We start from the raw sequence: 6,564 nt of genomic DNA, 5'->3' as shown, positions 1-6,564 counted from the left end.
CTACACGCAGTATGAGCAAGGGCAGAGGTCTGAGACCACCGACCCATCTGAATTAACTGGTACAGAGAACCTTGAGTCAATTGACAAAGAAAGGCGACTAAAGAAAAACACTTTGTCACGTAACTGCTGTGAAGAAAATTTATGCAAAGTTATTTTTACAGTCAGTGTTCTCAGATCATGATCTGTTAAAACAAAGATAAAAAGGAACTCCTAGTTATTCAGAACATTCCTTGATAACCCTTGGATCAAGGGGGGATAAAAGCAAAGCCATAAGTTATCTAGAAAGCAATGGAAAGAAGATAAAAGCAAAATCAGTGGGGCACAGTAAAGTTTCATAGACTCAGATGAGAATTTGGGTTTTACATATTTTCACTATTAAAGAACACGGAAAATAACTCAATAGAAGGATAAATAAAACCAAAAGCTGGTTCTCTAAAACAAATTCCTCACCAGTTCCTTTGAGGAAAAACAAGAAAATATAATCACAGACACAGGAGACCACATGTATAAAGATGGCCACAAACTAGAAAATCTGGAAGAAATGGATGATTTCCTAGACACTGTAAATTACCAAAATTGAAGCAAGAACTGAAAACCTGACTATAACAAATCCCACTGAACAGGTGAGCAAAGGACTTTGCTCAATGAGGACTTCCCTGGCGGTCCGTCCAGTGGTAAGACTCTGCGCTGCCAATGCAGGGGGCGCGGGTTCGAACCCTGGTCAGGGAACTAAGATCCCACATGCTGCATGTCGCGGGCAAAAAAAAAAACAAAAAAATAATTGGAGAAAAAAAGGAAAGGGACCAGGACCGGACAGAACTAGACCTGAATTCCATCCAAAACTGAACAGATAAAGCCAGCGTCACTTAAGCCACTACAGAAAAAGGGAAAGCACTCCAAGTTATTTTATGAAGACAGCACAACTCCAACAACAAACCCAGACGGAGAAGAAAGAGCGAGCAAGCTGCCTGGCTGCAGGTCAATCTCACTTATGAATAGAAATGCAAAATTTCTCAATGAAATACTTGCTAGCAATTATATCCCGGAAATGTACCAAAAGCATCTATCAATACAAGCTGTTACAACAAATTAAAGGAGAAAACCATATGTGAATAGATGCTGAACACGCATGTGATAAAATCCAACAACCAACTCTAATAAAAACACTAAGTGAGGAAACGGCTTAAATATATTTCCGGAAACCAAGGCAAACGTTATCCTCTAAACAACAGATGCTAAATTATTTAAAGTACCATCACTAATTAGGAAAGGATGCCCATTACCACCACAGTTATCTTAAAACACTTATGAAAAACTCCAAACATATTCAAAAGTAAAACAAAAGCCACAAGAACCACCCCCATCCTCCAGATTCAACAGTTATCAACTCAGATATCCCCTCAACCACTGTCCCGGATCCCTGATTGAGTACTAGATATTTTTAAAAATAAGGACTGAAAAGCGACAAGCCATTATCATAAGGAAGATTAGCAATACCCCTTTAATATAACAAAATATCCAGGGTTCATATTTTTCTAATTGTCTCTTTTTTTTGTCGTCGTTCATTTGAAGCAGGATCCAAATGAGACCCTGATGTTGCAGTCTCACCGTGATTATTTACTGCTACTCTGGCAGGTTTAGTGAAAATGATTTTTCTGATATGACTGAATACACACCAAAAACCCCACAAACACTTTGGTTAAAAAAGATTGCAGAATATGGTAATTTACTTAAGGTGGCTGCATACAGGACAGGTGTAACTCAAAAGTTCTATTTTGCACTAGCAATGAATACCAAGAAATGGAAATGGAGGGAAAATGCCATTTATAATAGAGCAAAAACAAAACAAACGTAGGAACAAATTTAGAAAGAAAACAGGCCTTGCATGAACCAAATCACTTTTATTTCTTAAATTAGTAGATAAGTGTGGTCCAATCTCAGCTGGACTCCCTAATGATGAGTTTTTTTTTTTCTTAAAGGACTGGATAAAATGACTTTCAAGTTCACCTGGAGAATAAATGCCTGAGGATAGAAAGGAAGAGCAGGCTCTTGCCTTACTAGCTCTCACATGCCTTACTAGCTATCACACGCATCTGATTTCACACCAACCTGGTGGGGCAGAGGACTGTCATCAAAGTGGCTCTGGAGCTTCCACCCACCCGCTCCTCACTCAACTCTGGGCCCCTGCCTGTACTCCCAACCAACTTCACGTGAGCACCCTGACAATACCGCACCTTGAGCCCACGCATGCGCAGGCCCTTATTCTGCTCAGCAGGTGAGAAGGGGACCACCACTCCTATCGGTTTCCTCCTACTTAAAACCTATCTTGATGCACACGTACAGGGAAGTGGAGAATACTATTGTAAAATTATTGGAACAGGATGTTAATTCTCAAAAAAACACTTATTTCAACTTTGCTTTAATTTTACCAAGTTTCTCTTACCACAACCCATTTCTTTCATACTCAGGGTTTTTTTTTTATGAAACATAATTTGGATCCACTACAGTTTTCCAACAGTTTAAGTTATTAACTGACTAATGTAAAATGAAAGTTGAAAGAGAAATGTTGAACTTCTGAAGTGCCTGGTTTTCAGTGAGAAAGCCTTGATCCAGCAACACAAAATGCAAAGCACTGTGATTAGTTTAAACCTTGGATGCAGATCAGATCCCCCAAACCTCAGAAATTAGGTCAAATGAAAAATTTATGCACTCATTCTAGATACTAGAAACTATTTAAAACTTTTTTTCTCTTTGACCCGTGGCTTCCTTCTTCCACAGAGCAATACTTCCACCCCAGTCCACACAGAAGAAATCAACTTTTCTAAAACAAACGGGGACAAAGAACAGATGGCTAAAACTGGATTCTCGGCAACAGAAACTTGCTTTGCTACTGGCATTTATGTGTATCAGTGGACTACCCAAAACCACCATTCACCGACATGTCATCCTTGTATTTACATTCATTATCCCCATCCACAAACGACCCTGCAAAGTAGGACCCAAAGGTCCATAGTCCCTCATCCAGAGCCCTTGGAACATCTGGCATTCAGAGCCTTTGGATTTGAGGTCCATGTACAGTATACCACACTCTTAACAGCATGAGGGCAGCACCCCACAATCAAATGAGTTTTCTCTAGTGACAAGTATGACGATGAGCACAAAATGAGATAAGTAAGACTATACAAGTGGCTTCACCCCAATTCTGCGGCTAAATGAGCTTTGGTGTCCCCTTCTCTCTGGAGAAAAAACAAAGCCAACTTTTCCTTTTCCAGCAGTTTCTGTCTTTCGAGTTGAGTATAAAAAGGACCTGAATCACATTTACTAAAGTCCACAGAGGGAGGCTGCCGCCCATCCCATCCCCATTTCAAGAGGAGTCAGAATGCAAATCTGATTTGACTGAAAAGCCCTTGTTCTTTACCCTGGGCTGCAGTGCTCACTGAGAGACCAAGACGAAAAACGGGGGGGAAAAAAAAATCAGGGTAACTTTATGGCCGAAGAGACCACTGCCATAATTCATTGCGAGTTAGGAGGCTGGGCGGTGCAAAGAAAGCCTAAGTGGGAGCTACCAAAACCAAAAATAACAAACCTTAAATTACAAACATCAGGAAAGCAGCCTGCACGACCCGTACACCATCATACATCTCTCCTTATGATGGCAAGGCTGCTTCGGCCATTAAGCTTGCCTTGAGGTATTGTAATGATCTCAGTCGTTCAAGAGATACCTGAAAACCTGTTTCGTGCTGATGACCGTCCTAGGCAACAAGTAAGGCTGGGCAGGTCCACACACCGCTGCCCTTCACAGGACAACCACCGCACGGAAGGAACAGCAGAGGCTGACAGCAGGCGGACACCTATTTCAGGGGAAAGAAGTCTAACCCGGCCGCAGTCCTGAATAACGGAGCAGAAACGAGGCAAGCAAACGGTGGAGGTAAGCGGGCTCCAGGCAAAAGGCAGGCTCTGAACCAAGGCCAAAAGTGAGGAAGACCACAGCAGTCGGAACTGTAAGTCAGCGCTGTTGGGTCACGCGTCCGCGTGTTGGGGACACAGACAAGGCAGCGAAGCACCGACGAAAACTGAGGCCGTAAAGGTAACAGGCGGTCCTGCGGGCCTTACTGACACGGCGGCCACAGGTCGGCCCCATCTCGGGCCTTCAGGGGAACGGGCCCGCCCCGGCGGTGCCGCCCGTCCCTCCGGATTCGGCCCTGCGCGGGGCCTCCCCTCCCCTCCCCTCCTCCTTCTCCTCCCGCTCTGTGTGCGGCCAGGCGGGGCCTGCTGAGTGGAGCGGTCGGCCAGCGCCCCGTGAGCTTCCTCTAGGCCGGGAGCCGGCGAAGCGGAAGCGCCCCTGTTACCGCGACCCGCACCGTCCCTCCCGGACCACGACCGCCAGCGCACGCTCCACGTCCCAGGCCCATTATTGACCACGCCCCACGTAACTCCCACCTGGTGAGAAGGGCCACTCGGGCTCGCCCGGGACACACCCCGCCGGCTCCGCCAGCGCCAGGGCCCGGGGGGACGGGGGACGGGGGCCGGGACCCGGTAGGACCCAGAAGGGCGGGGGAGGGGCCGGGAGAGCGGGAAGAGCGCCGGGGGGATGGGGGGGAGATCTGGGGAGGGCCCAGGAGGCCGGGCCGGCCACCCCTCCCCCACACCGTGAGAGTAGTCCTGCCCGCGCGCCCCCCCCGGAGCGGACAGACCACCGCCCCGAGCCGACCACCGCCTCGAGCCGGCCACCGCCCCTCTGCGTCGGCCCACAGCTCGCGCCCCGACGGCGGCCGAGACCCACGGCGAGATACTCACCGCGGACGCACCGAAGAACAAGCGCCGACCGACCGCGCCGCGGATCCGCCCAGGACCGCCCGCAGACTCGCGCCCCGCCCCGCCCCCCGCGCGTGGGCGGATTGCGTCAACCCGTCGATCCGCCCCCTTGCCAACGCTTTCCTCCCCGCCCCCATTCGCCAGCTTCCGAGTGCGCAGGCGCAGGCTCGTCCGCGGTTTCCGCCTCTGCGCAGGCGCCGTGCCCCTCCCACGGCGGTTGGCCATATAGAGGCCGGGGGTGGGGGGGGGAGGTCAAGCGTAGCCCCTTCTCCTTTACCAAGATGGCGGCTCGTCCCTGTTTCGCCACAGTTCCTACCTTATGAGCTTCGTTTCCTTACGCTGATAAGAGTGGAACAGGTAATGTAATTAATTGCTTTGTGAATAACTAGAATGGGGTGAAGAGCGTTTCTTTAGATGGAGCTAAATGACCGGTGAGAAGAGAGGTGGACGGGGGAGGGCAGGTGGCGGTAAGAGTTCGGAACGACCACGGGGAGGGGACCTTTCGCCTCTGGTCCTCTCCTCCAGGAAGATGGCGGCAGCACCGAGCAGGGAGCACCGGAGCGGGACCGGGGAAGGACGGCGAGCGGCCGGCGGGGCTGCTCTAGCCCCGAGCCGCCGTCGTCTCGGTGGTCCGGGCCTTGCCTCGATTGGCTGCCGTGGGTTACGTGGGGGTCGGCGACTGGTGCGCGGACCATAGAGTTGGGCGCCCGTCCCCGGGGACGTGGTCTTCGTGCGCCCGAGCCTGGAGCCCGCGCCCGACGGGGAGCGGGGAGGGCGGGCTGCCCCTCGCTTTCGCTAGGTGAGGCCTGGGGGCGCCTCCAAGTCCACTGCGGCGGCGCGGCTCGGGGGCGGGAGGGCCACGTGCCCGGCGGGGGCGTGACCGGCCCGGGGCGTCCTTCCCCCCCTCCCGCGGCCTGCAGGCCCAGCAGCTGGCCGATGCTTGCTGGGGGGCTGGGCGCAAACGCCCTCGTACAGGAAGCCTTTCTGGGTTACCCACGACTGGCAGTAAACACGGCTCTGGAGTCTCTCCTGGGCAGCCGCGTAGCGCGGGGCGCCTGAAGCTCTTTATGACCGTAGGGCGTCCTGACAGGGTGTCTTTGGAAAGTGGCGAAGTGCTCAGGGCCGGGCGTCCTCTCCCCGCCGACTCAGGAGGTGGGGAAGTCGGCCTGTGCGTGGTGTCCGGGCACCACGTAAAACCAAAGGAAAACTGACCTCTGTGTTTTATTAAGCAACGCTATGGTCAGATGAAACGTCCGAAGGAGTGTAGATGAGTCTTAGAGGAATCTTCGGGAGCAGGATGGTTTACCCTTGAGCTGCGGGGTTTCTTTGTCCTCAACTGCAGAGCTGCCGAAAACCCTCAGGCGTTGCGTTGCTTTCACCTGCGTTTGGGTGTCTGCCGCAGAACTAAGGACGGACAGGCACTCTCTTGGCAGGTAGCTTTCTTGAGGCCCTGTTAACACGGGGTGAGTCACAGTTAGGATTTTGTCTGAGGTAACTGGTAGTGCTGTTCTACAAAATAAGCTCAGTGTTCTTTTATGGGAGCGAACCCGGGCTAATGAGACATTGGATGAAGCCTAGTGCTCAGGCTGATATTCGATCACTTTGAACACTAAGCAGCCCCAGCTCCCCTTTTGAAGTATGCTTAATATTAGGGTGTTTGGAAGCAGAGTGTTAAAGTGGTTGAGAAGGTATTTGGTTCAGAGTGGCTCCCGTCATTTGAACTCCCAGTTCTCTGGATCTGAGACATCA

General features: G+C 51.1%; 1 protein-coding gene across 1 annotated transcript in view; it reads right to left on the bottom strand.

Annotated features, from left to right (window-relative positions):
- SEPTIN2 (septin 2) overlaps positions 1-4,899 on the bottom strand; it is a 30,060-nt gene extending 25,161 nt beyond the window's left edge. The window contains exon 1 of the mRNA XM_007469954.1: positions 4,798-4,899. The gene's annotated coding sequence lies outside the window, so the exon portion shown is untranslated. The remainder of the gene's footprint in view (positions 1-4,797) is intronic.
- Positions 4,900-6,564: the final 1,665 nt, after the last annotated feature.

The sequence above is a fragment of the Lipotes vexillifer genome, unplaced genomic scaffold (assembly GCF_000442215.2).
Source record: "Lipotes vexillifer unplaced genomic scaffold, Lipotes_vexillifer_v1.1 scaffold988, whole genome shotgun sequence".
Taxonomy (NCBI): Eukaryota; Metazoa; Chordata; class Mammalia; order Artiodactyla; family Lipotidae; genus Lipotes; species Lipotes vexillifer.
Note: the sequence above shows the minus strand (reverse complement) of the source record. Positions and strands in the feature narration are given on the sequence as shown.